The sequence below is a fragment of the Mastigoproctus giganteus genome, chromosome 2 (genome assembly GCF_048544385.1).
Source record: "Mastigoproctus giganteus isolate SK-2022 chromosome 2, ASM4854438v1, whole genome shotgun sequence".
NCBI lineage: Eukaryota > Metazoa > Arthropoda > Arachnida > Uropygi > Thelyphonidae > Mastigoproctus > Mastigoproctus giganteus.
Genome location: NC_143576.1, coordinates 146,117,700 through 146,134,272, shown reverse-complemented (window position 1 = coordinate 146,134,272; position 16,573 = coordinate 146,117,700).

Sequence of the window (16,573 nt, the reverse complement as noted above, 5' to 3'; positions counted from 1 at the left end):
AATAACAGATAAAACTTTAACCTTTTTCAACCTACTATCTCTCATTGTATTCCTAGCTCTAGTTCAGTTAACTGATGGATCTAGAAAAGCAAACAAATACAGATTAATTTGAGACTTAGCAGTATATATACATAATATCAAATCCCTAATTCAAATATTTCTAAATGAGAGTAAATACAGTACTTATTTACCACCACTTATAAAGGAAGAAAGCACTAGGCTTTTGCTGCACCAGCAAAAATAAAAGATAAAATAAATAAAAAACCTCCTTATGTGTTATTCAACTCAAGTTGATGCCAATCCAGCTGACCTTTGAATTCCCTAAAATTGTCAGAGATATCAACCCATAGAAGCAACTTCTTCCAATGATTAATGACTTACTGGTAATGGAAGCACCAGTAAGTCATTAATCGTTAGACTATCCCATATGTGTGACAACCTCAAGAACCGGTCCTTGTGGTCTTCCATCAAAAGGATTTCAGAAGGATTTTGACGAATCTTGATGCTAAGAAAGCTGCAGGTCCCGATGGTATTTCTCCACTTCTTCTCAAAACCTGTGCTTCTGAACTTACTCCTATTCTTTGCCACCTTTTTTCACCTTCTTATTCCAAAGGTGTTTTTCCTTCTGCTTGGAAATTAGCATTAGTAGAGGCATATGATGCAAGAAAGCAAGCTTATTCAGCATCAGCCAAAAAAAAAAAAAAAAAAACAACCACTACTCCCATTTCACCCCTCCGTTCGTTCGAAATACCTGTCCAGCTGAGCCTTAAATTTGTTTAGGCTATCAACTTCAACAACAAGCGATGGGAGTCTATTCCACAAACCAACTGCCCGCTGGCTAAAGGCAAATTTCCACACATCTATCCGACATCCGTCCTTCCTCAATTTGAATTTATGCCCTCTCAGGTGATTATTCTGAGCAAGAGGAAGAATCCCATCGGCATTGAGCATGCTCAAGCCATTCAAAGCCTTATACACCTCTATCAGATGACCTCGCCGATGCCTAGTCTCCAGGCTCTGTAATTTGCAAAACTTAAGTCTTTCTTCGTAAGAGCAACCCTTTGTTCCATTCACTAATCTTGTTGCCCTTCTCTGTACTCGTTCCAGCAGCTCTACATCCTTCTTGAAATGAGGCCTCCAGACCTGTATACAGTACTCAAGGTGTGACCTGACCAATGCCTTATACAAGGGAATAATCACATCCCTGTCCCTGCTAGAAATATTACTGTATATCATAGACACCATGAGCTACTCTTGCAGCTCGTCTGCACTGCTCAGAGAACTTCATATCTGCCTGCACAATTACCCCCAGGTCCTTTTCATTCTCTACCACTGTCAGCGTAGTACCACAGAGTTGATACATTGATTTGGGGTTACTGTTTCCCATATGTAGTACTTTACATTTGTCAATGTTAAACTTCATTTGCCACCTCTCAGCCCATCTGCTCAACCTTTCCAGATCCTGTTGCAGCTGCATAGTATCAGTAGTGTCCTTAACAACCCTGCCAACCTTGGTATCATCTGCAAACTTGGACATTAAGCCTGATACACCATCGTCATTATCATTTATAAATACAGAAAACAACAATGGACCCAACACTGAACCCTGAGGAACTCCACTAATAACATTAGTCCACGTTGAGCAGTGTCCATTGATTACCACTCTCTGTCTTCTGCCACTCAACCATCCCTTTATCCATAGCAGCAATTTGCCTCCAATATATCAATATACATCATAATATCCAATCAAATTGGTCAGACAAGACATGCCCTTAACAAAACCATGCTGTGTCTGAGCTATAACTGAATTCTTGTCCAGATGATCCTGCAGTGCTTCTTTAACCAGTGCCTCCATTAATTTTCCTGGAACCGAAGTTAAACTAACAGGTCTATAATTACTTGTGTCAGCCTTTGATCCTCCTTTGTGAATTGGGGTTACATTTGCACATCTCCAGTCCATGGGTACCTCCCCTGAGTCCAAAGAAGCTCTCATAATTATGACTAGGGGTTTGCTTACTTCCTTTGCTGCCTCCTTTAATATAACTGGATAGATCCCATCCACCCCGGGTGCCTTTTTTATGTTTATCCTCAACAATTTCTCCTCCACTTTCCTCTCAGTTATTAGAAAATAATCTAGCTCACTGCCAATGTTTACTTCACCTACGACATTCCCCTTCCTGAATAACTCCTCATGTGTGAATACTCGTTTAGATTGTTAGCCACCTGAGCTGGATCCTCAACTGTTGAACCATCAACATCCAGTGGACCAATCTGATTCATCCCTTTCCTTCTTGAGTTTAAATAGGTAAAGAACTCTTTTCTGTTTTTCTTTACGTCCTTTGCCAAGGATTTCTCATAATCTGCCTTTGCCTGCCTAATCTCCTTTGTGACTTGGTTACAGACCAACTTATATCTATCATGGGCTTCCATGTCACCCATTAATTTGTATGTATCCATTGCATTTTTCTTCTCTGCCATATGTCTCATTAGTTCATCTGACAACCATTTAGGACTGAACCTTGAACAATATTTCTTGGTTGGTATGTAAAGCCTGGTAGCTTTCAAGATTAGTTCCTTGAATGCTTCCCATTTTGAATATGCTGCTGGTAACATCATCAGTTGGTCCCACTGTATAGAATTTAAATACTGTCTCAGACCATCATAGTCGCCTTTACGAAAGCAAAAACCCTTCCCTTTACCTCTGATGGTAGTTACCTCCTTGAGTAAATCCCACTTCAGCACACTGTGATCACTGCCACCCAGTGGTTCCTTTATCTGCAGATTCCTAATGCATGAAGAATCACTACTGATAATCAGATCAAGAGTATTACTCCCTCTAGCTGCCTCCCGAACATGCTGGTGTAGAAAACAATCATCCAATAAATCCACAAAAGCCTTGCTAGTGTGTGAGTGACCAACCCACAAATTCCAGTCAATATCTGGGAAATTAAAATCCCCCATTATAAGACTCTCTGATTTACTGGCCCATTCTATTTCCCTGTACAGTATCTTATTATACTCATCAGAGTCATTAGGCCTATAGCACACTCCTACTCTCAATTTTGATTTACCTATGCTTATGTCACACCAAACTGACTCGACACTGCCCTGTCCATCAATGTCGACTGGCTTCACTTCCTTGGATTTTATGTGTTTTTTAACTAATAGCATAACCCCTCCTCCCCTCCTGTCCTGTCTATCCTTTCTATACACATTGTACTCCCCAAATTCCAGTTCTGCATTCCTTATATCTGTGTGACACCACGTCTCTGATATCCCAACAATATCTGCCTTTGATGTTTTGAGCAATACCTCAAATTCATCAAATTTATTTACTAAACTCCTAGCATTGGTGTACACGCAAGTATACATGCACCTGTTTCTATTCTTAGCTACCCTAACACAACCCATGTGTTTACTTGTACCGCAATGACTTCCAGCAGTCTCTGAAATATCCTGCATCTTGTTTTTCAGGCTTCTGCTCATTCCAATAGAAGCAGTGCAAGAATCTCTTTCACCTCTGCCAGTGGCTACTGTTAATCCATTAGTCTTTGTCTCCCCCCAAGCTAGCAGTTTTCCGATCCACCTAACACTGCCTCGATAACATCAGCAAATATTCTTGCACCCTTTCTATTTAAGTGTATCCCATCCCTGTAGAAGCAATCTCTCCTGTTAACAAGTACATTCCAGGCTGAAAAAAATTCTACCCCTTGAGCCTTGCACAATCTTTCCAGGGCCGAATTGGTCGACAAGGCTCTCATCATATACTCCCTCCTATCGTGTCTGGGCAGAATTGCAGACACTTTCAAATTCAACCCTACTTCACGGCTTTTTTCCAACAGTGACCTGTACTTGTTAAGTAATTCCGCTGGTCTCCTACTCTTAATATCATTAGTGCCTACGTGTACAACTATATCACCTTTTGTGCCCTTAAAAGATGATATCTGCTCTACATCATCATCAACCTTTGCCCCTGGCAGACATACCCTGGTCCTGTTTCAAAAAATTTGGAACAGGACCAGGGTATGTCTGCCAGGGATTTGTCACCCTTTTTTAGGAACTGGTATGTCTGCCAGGGATTTGTCACCCTTTTTAGGAACTGGCTGGAAATTTCCACATGTCCAGCCAGTTCCTAAAAAGGGTGACAAATCCCTCCCATCCAATTATCGTCCCATTGCAAGTACATCTACTCTTTCTGAAGTAATGGAGAAATCAATTAACCGCCAACTCTTAAACTACCTAGAAACCTTCCGTCTGATCAACAATTGCCAGTATGGATTCCGTCTGTCGATCCTCTGGTGATATTCTGGCTTATGTTACCCATTTATGGACTAATTCAATGGAAAGGTTCGTTGAAACACAAGTAGTTGCTCTTGACATCTCAAAGGCTTTCAATCGTGTTTGGCATAAAGGTCTTCTAAACAAGCTTCCATTTTATGGTTTGCCAACTGTTTTTAGTAATTGGTTATCCAGTTTTCTCTCTGATCGCTCACTGAGGGTGATGGTAGATGGCTCTATGTCTTCTAACTTCTTGACTAATGCCGATGTACCCCAAGGTACGGTTCTTTCCCCCACTCTTTCACTCTTGTATATTAATGACCTTCTTCCATTGACTGGAAATCCTATCCATAGTTTCGCCGATGATAGCACATTGCATTCTACTTTCCATTTTAAGAAACCCTGCCCTGCTCAATCAGCTTCAGCTTCTCGAAAATCTACTACCAATTCCTTAAATGCCGATCTTCAGATAATTCTCCAGTGAGGCAAAGACAATTTAGTTGATTTCAACCCTTCTAAAACTCAGTCTTGTCTTATATCTCGAAAAAAGGATTCTTCTGCTCCTATGCTTATCTTTAGTGACACTCCGATTTCTAGGCAAAATTATACATCTCTTTTGGGGATTACCCTGACTTCTAATCTCTCTTGGCACAAGCACATTACAAATATTGCTTCCTCTGCATCTAAAAAACTTGGTTTACTCTTTCACTCTCAGAGTTATTTTTCTTCCAAACAGCTGCTCACTCTGCATAAATCGCAAATCGGCCCTGCAATGGAATATTGTTCCCACATCTGGGGTGGTGCCCCCAAAACCTCTCTCAGGCTTCTTGATTCCATTCAGAAGAGGGCAGTTATGTTAATTAATGATTCATTTCTAACAGAGTCTCTCCACTCGCTGTTTCATAGATGTACTGTTTCTGCTGCATGCCTCTTCTACATATACTTCCATGGGTACTGTTCTTCTGAATTGGCTTCTATAATTCCCGCTCTCTCTTTCAAAACAGTCCAAACATGTGCCGCCACCAGCCAATATCTATTTACTGTCCAACTTTAAACTCACAGAACCAACTTTTCATCTTCCTCGTTTATTCATGCAACTGCCGTTTTCTGAAACAACCTTCCTTCATACGTATTTCCAGAAAATTACAGTCTACAGAAGTTCAAGTCCAATGTCAACAAATATCTTTCATTTTCTCAACCTCCAACCCAAGCACGGTACTAAGTTTGTTTGTTTGTTATTTGGTTTTTAGAAGCATTAGCAACTAAGGCCATATTGCTCCTGAGATATGCGGTGGTCATTCCCTGACTTTTCCGCATCCTCTGTATTTGGTGGGCATGGGCTTGAACCCCAGTCCAATCAAGAAGCGTGTACTACGCACTGCTGCTCCTGCCCACTTGGCTACAGAGGCTTGTTTGTTTGTTATTTGGTTTTTAGGAGCATTAGCAACTAAGGCCATACTGCTCCGGGATATGCGGTGGTCATTCCTTGACCTTTCCGCATCCTCCGTATTTGGTGATGACGGGCTCGAACCCCGGTCTAATCAAGAAGCGTGTGCTACGCACTGCTGCTCCTTCCCACCTGGCTACGGAGGCGCCTTGGCTACAGAGGCACCTACGGTACTAAGTACTATAGCTTCTAATATCTCTCGTGTTTAGGGTTTACATAAAAAAAAAAAAGTGTTTAGTAACCACATATGGGCTATTCCCATGTTTTGTTTTTCAACAGGATCTGGAGAAGTTGATCAGATGGGCTGAAAGGTGGCAACTGAAGTTTAAAATTGACCAATGTAAAGTACTGCATATGGATAGCATTAACCCCAGAGTAACGTTATCAACTGGGTGGTACTACACTCAGGGTAGTGGAGAATGAAAAGGCCCTGGGGGTAATTGTGCAGGCAGATATGAAGTTTTCTGACAGTGCAGACAGGCTACAAGAGTAGCTCATCGTGTCTTGTCAACAATATACAAGAGTTTTGCTAGCAGGGATAAGGAGATGATTGTCCCCTTGTATAAGGCAATGGTCAGGCCACACCTTGATGTAGAACTGCTGGAACGAATACAAAGAAGGGCAATGAGATTGGTGAGTGGAACAAAGGGTTGCTCTTAAGAAGAAAGGCTTAAGTTCTGCAAATTGCAGCTTCTGGAGACTAGGCACCTGTGAGGTGATCTAATTGAAGTGTATAAGGCCTTGAATGGTTGTTTGAGCAAGCTCAATGCTGATGGGATTCTTCCTCTTGCTCATATTACTCACCTGAGGGGACATAAACTCAAACTGAGGAAAGACAATTGTAGAATAGATGTGCGGAAATTTGTCTTTAGCCAACAGGTGGTTGATAGTAGGAACAAACTTCCATCATTGTAGCGGAGGTCAGCAAATTAAATAAGTTCAAGGCAGAAGTAAACAAACATTTGGAGTGAATGTATAGGTGAAATGGGAAGGTTTTTTTTTTTTATTTGTTTTTTTTATTGGCTGATGCTGTATAAGCTTGTTTTCTTGCATCATATGCCACTACTAATGCTAATGCTAAATAAAGGGAGGATTCAGCAGAACCTTGAAATGTAGCCAACCTGTATTAAGTATAGACTGATAGGGTAACACTTCTACAAAATGTTAAGACAAACTCTGGGGTGTGATAACATCTTTTATTTTCATTTAACTTATAAAAGGTATTCCCAAAGTGTGAGGCATGCCCCCACCCCGAGGCACACTTGATTTTTCGGGGCATTTGTTTTCATGAAACCTATTTTTAACAAAATATGGGCAAACATCCCACTAATCCAGCTACAAAGCATTTTTTAAAATTTATTTCTATTACAGATTGTATGGAAGGTAAATCAATACCCCCAGGGGCTCACATCTAGTGAGTATGGGCTTGGCACACCCAGGGTCCTGAACTGGATATCATCATTGTTCTCTTTCTTGGTGATTCCCTTCTACTTCTCTCTCTCTCTCAGTGTAACTCGGGAAATATACTTTTTTTTGGCTGGTGCAGCATAAGCTCCAGGCTTCCTTGCACTATATGGCTAGTAGTAATAATAATAATAATAGTTTACCTTCCATACGATCTTTTATTTTAAGGACTGATGATATTTGCAGGAACTGACGGCTTTCCAATATAGCTGGAACAATGCACTGGTGGAAATTTTCAGGCGCATGGTGTGCAGAACATCATTTGTATGATTATTCTCAACCAATTAGCATCTTTGTTATTGTTCAACACAATATTCCCACATGTTTCAGTACTTCAAACAGTTTCTTTATCTTCTGTTTGACACGCTTGTCCAGTATGTAAGCAGAGTGTAATTTTATTAATTATATGAAACTGGCCTCTTCTGGAATGCCCAGGAGAATGGGTTTTTTTTTTTTTTTTTTTTGGTAGTTGTTGGCGCATAGGCTTCTGTGGCCATAATGCACTTCCCAAGGTTTTTTCAGTACTTTGATCCAAGCCCGAGGCGGGAATCGAACCCGCGACCGGGAGAATGTTCATCACTAAGGATGAGGCTAGTTTATCTGGACATAAGCCTGTGGAAGATAAGCTCACTCTCCCGTTGGGTGCCAATGCCTCTGGAGATTTTAGGCTGAAGCCTTCGCTAGTGTATCGCTCTTAACATCCGAAGAGTATTTAAACAACAAAGAGTCAACAAAGGCATGCTGTGAGTGTTTTGGCACAGCAATAAGAAGACCTGGGTTACAAGATATGTCTTCAATGAATTGGTGTTTGAAGTTTTCTGTCCTTAAGTGAAGAGTTATCTTGAGAAAATAAGTTTCCTGCAAATGCTGGCTAATATGCCAGGCCATGATCCTGACCCTGTTCAATCTCTTGAGGCACAATTTGACTTTGTGCAAGTCAAAATTTTGCCACCCATCTCCTCTTCTTCAATCAATGGACCAGCAAGTGATTGCAAACTTCAAGAAAATCTATACTAAGAAAATGTTTGCAAGTTGCTTTGCAACGACCTCTGTTGAAATTGCTCTCACAAATTTTAGGAAGTCAAAGTTCAACATCCTGGACTGTGCAAGACTAATCGTAAGTTCTTGGAATAATGCTTCCACCATATGCTAAAATTCAGCCTGGAAAAACATCTAGCCTTTAATCATCCATAACTTTGAATGATTTGAAGATGATGGTGCTTTTGATATTGTCACTCTTGGTAAATCAATGGGTGTGGAGGTTGACGAAGAGGATATTATTGATGCTCATGGGCGTGAGCTGACGACAGAAGAGCTACAAGAGTTGGAGTTGTTGTTGTTGTTTGTTTTTTTTAGGAGAATTAGCAACTAAGGCCATATTGCTCCGGGGATATGCAATGGTCATTCCCTGACCTTTCCACATCCTCCGTATTTGGTGGTCACGGGCTCGAACCCTGGTCTAATCAAGAAGCGTGTGTTACGCACTGCTGGTCCTGCCCACCTGGCTACGGAGGCGCCTAAGAGTTGGAGAAAATTATGAAGAGTGACACTGAAGAGGACACCCAAAAAGTGTAAGCTGAAGAGTTGAAGACTGTCATTTCTTGTTGGGAGCATTTAAGAGAAGTGGTAAAAAACATCCCAACATTGAAAACACTGAACTCATGAAGTGAAAATGGAAGACAAAGTCATTTCTTACTTCAGGAAGCTACAAAAAAAAGTCATAAAAAACAGTCCACTTTGGACAGTTCCTTTGCCAGCAATAGCAAAAGACAAAAGACTGAAAAGACACCTGATGTCTAATCTAATTCCACTACCACTACATCACTACTCATTTCATTAGCCCTGCACTTCAAGTCTAAGATAAGTTGTTTTTTTTTTTTATTTTAAGATGTTTTATAACTATTTATTTAAATAATCTTTATAAAAACACTCATTTTTAATGTAAAAATCAAGTATAACATGTAAGAAATACCTATTTTATGTGGTGTTGGGGTCGCCTGCCAAGAGGTTAGAACAAATTACAGGAAATCAATGTATTATTGGTTTCGACTTGCAATATTTTCAACATACAATGGGTTTTGTGGAACAAATTACTATCGGATGTTTGGGCCCACTGTATTCATATTTTATTCGCATTTTATTTCTTTAAGATCAAATGTACTTAATGATTAAATGTAAATTAATGTATATTAATTAATAAAAATATGTAGTAGAATCAAAGCTAAATTATAGGTCAGATCTGTTTATTTGCACTTGTTCTGAAACTTGAACTTGGGGAGGGAGCTATGAAATTTAAGAAAAATTTTAAGGGAGCTTAAGGTATAAAAAAAAGTTTGAGTACCTGCCTTATAATAATGGCAAATCACATATTATACTCCTTTCAATAAAAAAAAAAAAAAAAAATTGCATCTGTCAAGTGTTGGTGATGTGAAGCACCAAAACAACTTAGGCTCCGAGGCATAAACATATTGTGTTTATAATGGCTTAAATTATTTGGTTGGTGTTAAATTAAAAAAAAAAAAAAACTGCATATCCAAGAGATAAAACCACTACTGTTCAGACTAACTTGATCACATTGCAAAAAAAAAAGGGATAAAAGCTCCTCTCATATAGACAGAAGTTGAACCCGAACCTTTTCCCCATGGTGTGGAAGGGCAACAATTGTAACCACTATGTTAACTGTGGGAACATCTGTCAGGCATATCACAAATCAGACAAAAGTTTAAGAATTCCTTCAGTTTCTGATGTAACAGCAGTTGAGACTGGAGGAAATCAGTCCTCTCCAAATGAGTGACTAGTAACAAACACACTGTCATAGAGGGCTATGCACAAGTACCTGCAACAGCTTCCTGCATCATGCGTAAATATATGTAAATCAAATTTAACTTGACATACACTGGTGTTCAAAAAAAGTGCACCATCCTTTAAAATTGTAATTGTCATCTGAATAACTAAGTATATGGCAATATTTCTTACAGATTGCATCAGATAAGATTGACACGTGTAGGTGATGACGTAATATTGCATCAGCTGTTACTTTCAGCTATATAAGCACGTTCTGCGAGAGTTGCAGTCATTCCTTGCATGTGTCAGGATGTACAGTTGACACCACGAAGAAAGAGTGCTGTTGTTGCTTTATGTGAGGAAGGATGTTCTTCCTGTCATAGTCTTATAAAGTGTCTTGTAATCGGTCAACAGTGAGTATATTTCTTTCCAAACTCAAAAATACTGGTTCTGCTGATAGGTTGTTGTTGTTTTGGTGTTTATTGGCGCATCGACAACGGAGATCATAGTGTGCCAGTTCATAGATTATACAATGTTCTCTTTATATAAATCTTGTTCGAATGTGAAAGGTTAACTGTTTCTGCGGTATTATACTATTATTTACAGCAGATGGTATATGTTGATTGTTTCTATGAATCTAAAAATATCTGACACGTGTTCTTTGTCACTTATAAGATCTTCAAGGGTGATGTTTTGGTTTCCTTTATATAATGATGAAAAAATTCGGTGTCGATCATTTTCATATGTTGGGCATTCTATTAGTATATGTTTAACTGTTTGGATAGTATTGCATACTTGGCATCTTGGGGGTTCTTCTGCACGTAATAGATGACCATTTGTTAGATGCGTATGGCCTATCCGCAATCTGGTCAGAACTACTTCTTCTCTCCTTGATTTCCTGATGCTCGTTTTCCAGTGCTCAACTTTTGGTTTTATTTCATATAATTTATTCCATGTTTGTTTTTGCCAGAGTTCTTGCCATTAGGTTAGACAGCGATTTTTAATGATTGGCTTGTAATCATTATGTGGAACTGTGGAATATTGTTCTTGAAGGTTATTGGTTGATTTTGCAATTCTATCTGCTTCTTCATTTCCTTTTATCCCTTTGTGTCCTGGTATCCAGCAGAAACGTATATCTTGTTTTTTATTTGTGAAGTCTGTTAGTATCCGTTTAATTTGCCAGAGTACTGGATGGTTTATATTGCTGGTGTTTTGTATGACTTGGATTACACTTAATGAATCACAGTATATTACTGCTCTCAAGTGGTAGGTGGTTCTGAAATGCTCCAGGGCTATCTGAATTGCTACTAATTCTGCACTGTAGACACTGCATTCTTTTGGGAGTTGGCGTGACAATGTAATATCTGGGAATACTGCTGCTGCTCCTACATGGTTCTTTGATTTTGATCCGTCTGTATATATTGGTATGTGATTGGGATATTGCATTCTATGTGCTGCATGCAGTTGTTGAAAGTTGCTGTCTGACAAAGTATTTTTATTCCAGTTTTGTGTGAGGAGTTCATAGGTTGTGGTATGGTTTATCCATGGTGGATCTATATATCCTTCTTAGTTTGCAACGTTGTCTATTTTTAGGTCATGTGTTATCAGTAGCTCTTGTAGTCTGATGCCTAGAGGCTGATTTGCTCTTTTGCGGTTCTTATATATGTTTTCCCATTTTGGCGAGAATAAAGTTGTCCAAGTCGGATGGTCTCTTATGGGTCTTATCCTATAAGCATACAGCAATGACAACTGTTGTCTCCTCAGGAACAGTGGTGGTTCATTAGCCTCTGTATAGAGACTGTATATAGGGGATGTGCGGAAAGCTCCTGTTGCTATTCGAATTGCACTATGGTGAATCGGATCTAGCCATTTGAGGGCGCTCTTTCTTGCTGATGCATAAACCGGTGCTCCATAATCTATTTTTGACCTTACTAGTGCTTTATACAAGTTGAGCAGGATATAACGGTCTGCCCCCCAAGATGTTGTTGTTAAGACTTTAAGAATATTAAGTTGTTTCATACATTTTATTCGTAGTTCTTTTATATGTTCTACAAAGGTCAATTTGCTGTCTAGAATAAGTCCAAGAAATTTTACACTTTGTTTAACTGGTATTGTGTTACCTTGCAATATTAGTTCGGGTTCGGGATGTAAATTTCGTTTTCTACAGAAATGTATGCAGACTGTTTTTTCTTTTGATATTCTAAACCCGTTTTTCTGGGCCCAATGGCTAACATTGTTAATTGCACATTGTAGTTGTCTTTCTATTGTTCCCATGTTCTGTGCTTGATATGAAATACTGAAGTCATCTACATATAGCGCATATGACACTGTGGGTGGTAGTTGTTTTGTGATGCTATTTATTTTTATTGAAAATAGTATGGCACTCAGGACAGACCTTTGCGGAACTCCTTCTTCTTGTTTATATGATTTTGACATGGTGTTTTGTACTCTAACTTGAAATGTTGTATTTTTCATGAAATTTTGAATGAATAGTGGTAAATGTCCTCTGAGTCCTGCATCGTGGATATCTTGTAATATACCGTGTCTCCATGCCGTGTCATAAGCCTTTTCTATATCAAAAAATACCGTAACCATATGCTTTGAGGTTATAAATGCATCTCTTATATCTGCTTCTATTCGTACAAGGTGATCTAATGTGGATCGATTGTGTCTAAACCCACACTGCATATTGGTGAACCAGTTAGTTGTCTCCAAAAACCAGACTAATCTTTTGTTGATGATCTTCTCTAGTACTTTGCTTAAGCAGCTTGTGAGGGCTATCGGACGATAGTTGTTTGGGTCCTTCTGATCTTTATTGGGTTTTTGGAAAGCTAATACTATTGCATGATGCCACGCTTCAGGATATTGGTTTTCTAGAAATATGCGGTTGTACAGTTGAAGGAGGTTTTCTATCTCTTTCTGCTTTAGGTGTTTAAGCATATCATAGTGTATGTTGTCTGGTCCAACTGCACTTGGTTTTGTTTGTGATACTGCTTGACGTAATTCATGTATTGTAATTGGTTGGTTTTAGGGTTCAATCCTTTTAATATTAAAATTAATTTGGTTTTTTTTCCGTTTTCTCCTTATAGGTCAAAAATTCAGTATTGTAGGATTGTTTGGACGATACTTTAGCAAATGTTTCACCTAATATATTAGCTATCTCTGATGGTTCGGTAATGCTTTCTCCATTCCAATGTAATACTAGTGATGGTTGGTTTTTATACTTCCCATTCATTTTTCCTATTTTATTCCATATTATTTTTGTGTTTGTTGTTCTATTTATAGAGGAAGTAAACTGGATCCAGGAAGTTTTTCTGGCTTTTTTCCGAGTATACCTAGCTAGTGCTCGTGCTCGCTTAAATTTTATCAGATTATCTGTTGTAGGATATCTCCGGAACTTATTCCAGGCTTTGTTTTGTTCTCTTCTTGTTTTCATGCAATTTTCGTCCCACCAGGATTTTGGGTGCAATGGAAAACGAGTCGAGGTTGTGGGTATTGTTTGTTTGGCTGCTTGTATTAAGGTATCTGTGACGTGCTTTAGAGCATCATCGACCGATGTTTCTTGGATGATTTGTGGATTAAATATTGCCAGTTCTCTAAATTTTTCCCAGTTACTTTTTTCTATTTTCCAGCGGGGTGGTCTGTTTGGGTGGCAAGGAAGGTTTCTGGTCAGTATGGTGATTACTGGGTAGTGGTCACTGCTGTATGGGTTTTCTATTACTTGCCACTTTAATTCCGGTAGGAGTGAAGGGGTGCATATGGTTAGGTCTACTGCTGAGGTTGTGCGACTAGGAAAGTGAAAATACGTATGTTTGCCATTACTGAGTAGGGAAAGGTTATGATGGTCTATTATTCTTTCTATTATCCGCCCTCGTCTATTGATATCAATGTTTCCCCACAGTTGACTATGGCCATTTAGGTCTCCCATTATACAGAAAGGTGATGGGAGTTGGGAGATTAGTTGGTCTATTTCCTCAAATGGTATATTTGGTCTTGGTGGAAGGTACATTGAACAGATGGTTACCCTAAATTTCAGTGTTATTCTTACAGCTATCGCTTCTATATTGCTGTTTAAAGGAATGTGTTCGGTTGGGATATGGTTATGGACTAAGATGGCTACACCTCCAGGTGTTGACCTTTCTCTTAATCTGTCTTTCCTATACAGTCTATAATTTTTCACTGAAAGGGTGTCTTGTTGTCTAAGGTATGTCTCTTGTAGACAAAAACATATTGGCGTATGTTGTGTTATTAAATACTGGACATCGTCGTAATTGGCACGTAGTCCTCTACAATTCCACTGGATGAACTGATCCATTATTTGGTTTTTCTAGGGCTTCCGGGTTGCTTCCGAAATGGAGCATTCTTATGCTTTGTCTTATCTTTTTTAGGATAGTTTGGTCGGTCCATGTCCATATCTTCTTCTGTGAAAATTTCTAATACTGGTTCTTCTGTTGTGTTTATTTTTCCTATTTCCATCTGTTCGGTTTCTTTGGTGTTTATAAGTTTAGGTCGGTTTTCGTTGTGATGCTGATTTGTGGATATCTGTTCTGTGTGAAGAGAAATTGAGGTATTCACTATTTTCTCCTGTTTCTGTGCCTTCAATCCAGTAGATGATTCTTTTGGCATCATGGAAATTTCAGTTTGAACTTCTACTGATTTACATTGGATTACTGCTTGTGCATATGTTGGCTTGTTTGTAGGCCGTGGCTGTATTATTCTCCTTGCTTCTTGGTACGTTGTGTTGTGTTCTGTTCTGTATTTCTGAATTAGTTTCTCTTGTTTCCATTTTTCACACGTTTTTGAGTAGGCTGGGTGTTCCCCTTTACAGTTTGTACATTTCAAGATGTTGGCAGAGCAAACTGTAGTCTCGTGTTCTTTAGAATCACACTTTGCACAGGTTGCTGAGTTTCTGCATGCCATTTGTGAATGTCCAAATTTCTGACATTTGTAACAACGTAGTGGATTTGGTATGTATTGTCGTACTTGGCAGTTCAGATATCCTGCTTTGATTGTTGCTGGAGGTTTTGGAGTATTAAATGTTATGATAAGGGTTCTTGTTGGAATTATATTTCCATCCCTTCGGATATTAATTCTCTTCACTCCTGTAACTCCTTGGCTTCTTAATTCTTCTGTGAGCTCTTCCTCTGACACATTTAGGAGGTCCCACTCTGAGATCACCCCTCTGGAAGAATTCAGTGTGTTGTGTGGTGTTACAACTACTGGCATTCTTCCAAAAATTGTTGTTGAAAGTAATTTCTGGGAGTGTTTGGGATTTTCTGTTTCCACTAGTATGTCTCCAGATCTCAGCCGTCGAACTGACTTGGGAGATCCTACTAGACCCTCTAATGTTTTCTGGATTACAAACGGAGACATACTTCCTAATGTCTGATCTCCTGTCGCATGTATGACAATGAATGTTGGTATTTTTGGTGGGTCCATATCTGTCTTCTGTCTCTTTGATTTTGTGTTTTCTGTTTCACTACTTGGTAGAGCTTTCTCTTGAAGCCCTATAGTACTAGTAGTTAATTTACTACTCATGTTTGCTCTTTTGGCCCTGGGAGTGTTACTTTCCTCTCCCAGGTTACCAGCCCCGCCATGTGGAGGCAAGAGCAGTGCCTCTTAGTGACCAAGCGGCTGTGTAAGTTAGATTAGTAAAAGTGAGAATAAGAGAAAAAATAAGAAAGGTGAGTTTCCTTTCTGTGTCTTCACTTACTGATTGTAAGATAAAGAGCTGCTTCACAAAAAATAATAGTATTTTAACGAGGAAATTAAAGAAACTTGTTTATTTTTAGAACACTCTATATATCACTGGGAATCGCTTAGTCACTAATAAATCGCTTGGCACCTGGGGCCTCTGCTGATAGGAAAAAAGGAACCGGATGCAAACAAGTCTCTAAGGCAAAACAGGACTGTGTTTTGAAGCGCTTATGCCTTAAAAACCATAAAGCTTCTTCGTCTGAGCTGAAAAGAGAATGGGAAGAACATACAGGAGTGATAGCAAGTGCAGTAACAGTCAGAAGACGCCTCTTCAAAAATAGACTTGTAGCCCATCATCCTCACAAAAAATGAAAAAGGTCTGATTAATTTGGTGTAAGGAGCATGTCAAATGGACCCCCAGCAGTGGAAGTCAATTATTTTCTCGAATGAGAAGAAATTCAACCTGCATGGCTCTGATGGGAGACAAACAATTCACCGTAGACATGGTGAAGAATACCATCCAGACTGTATGGTGTCTACAGCGAAATTCCCTACCAGACAAATGATATGGGGGTGCATTTCGTATCGCAGAATAGGTCACCTGCAGTTTATAAAAGGTTCTGTAAATGCCAATGGATACCTGGCTATATTGGAAGGCAAATTGCTGCCAACCATTAGAGACCATTTCAACATCCGAAGTAACTGCACATTTCAGGACAACTCTGCTCCTTGTCATTGGTCAAAAAGTGTAGGTAGGCACTTCTGTAGTTACTTGAGCTTCATTTCTGCATTAGAGGTTTGACAGTAATGTGTTTACTTTTGTTACAGGTGAAAAAATGTTTGGAAGAATGGTCCATTACAACTCTTAGCTGGCCAGGAAACAGCAAGGACCTGAATCCTATA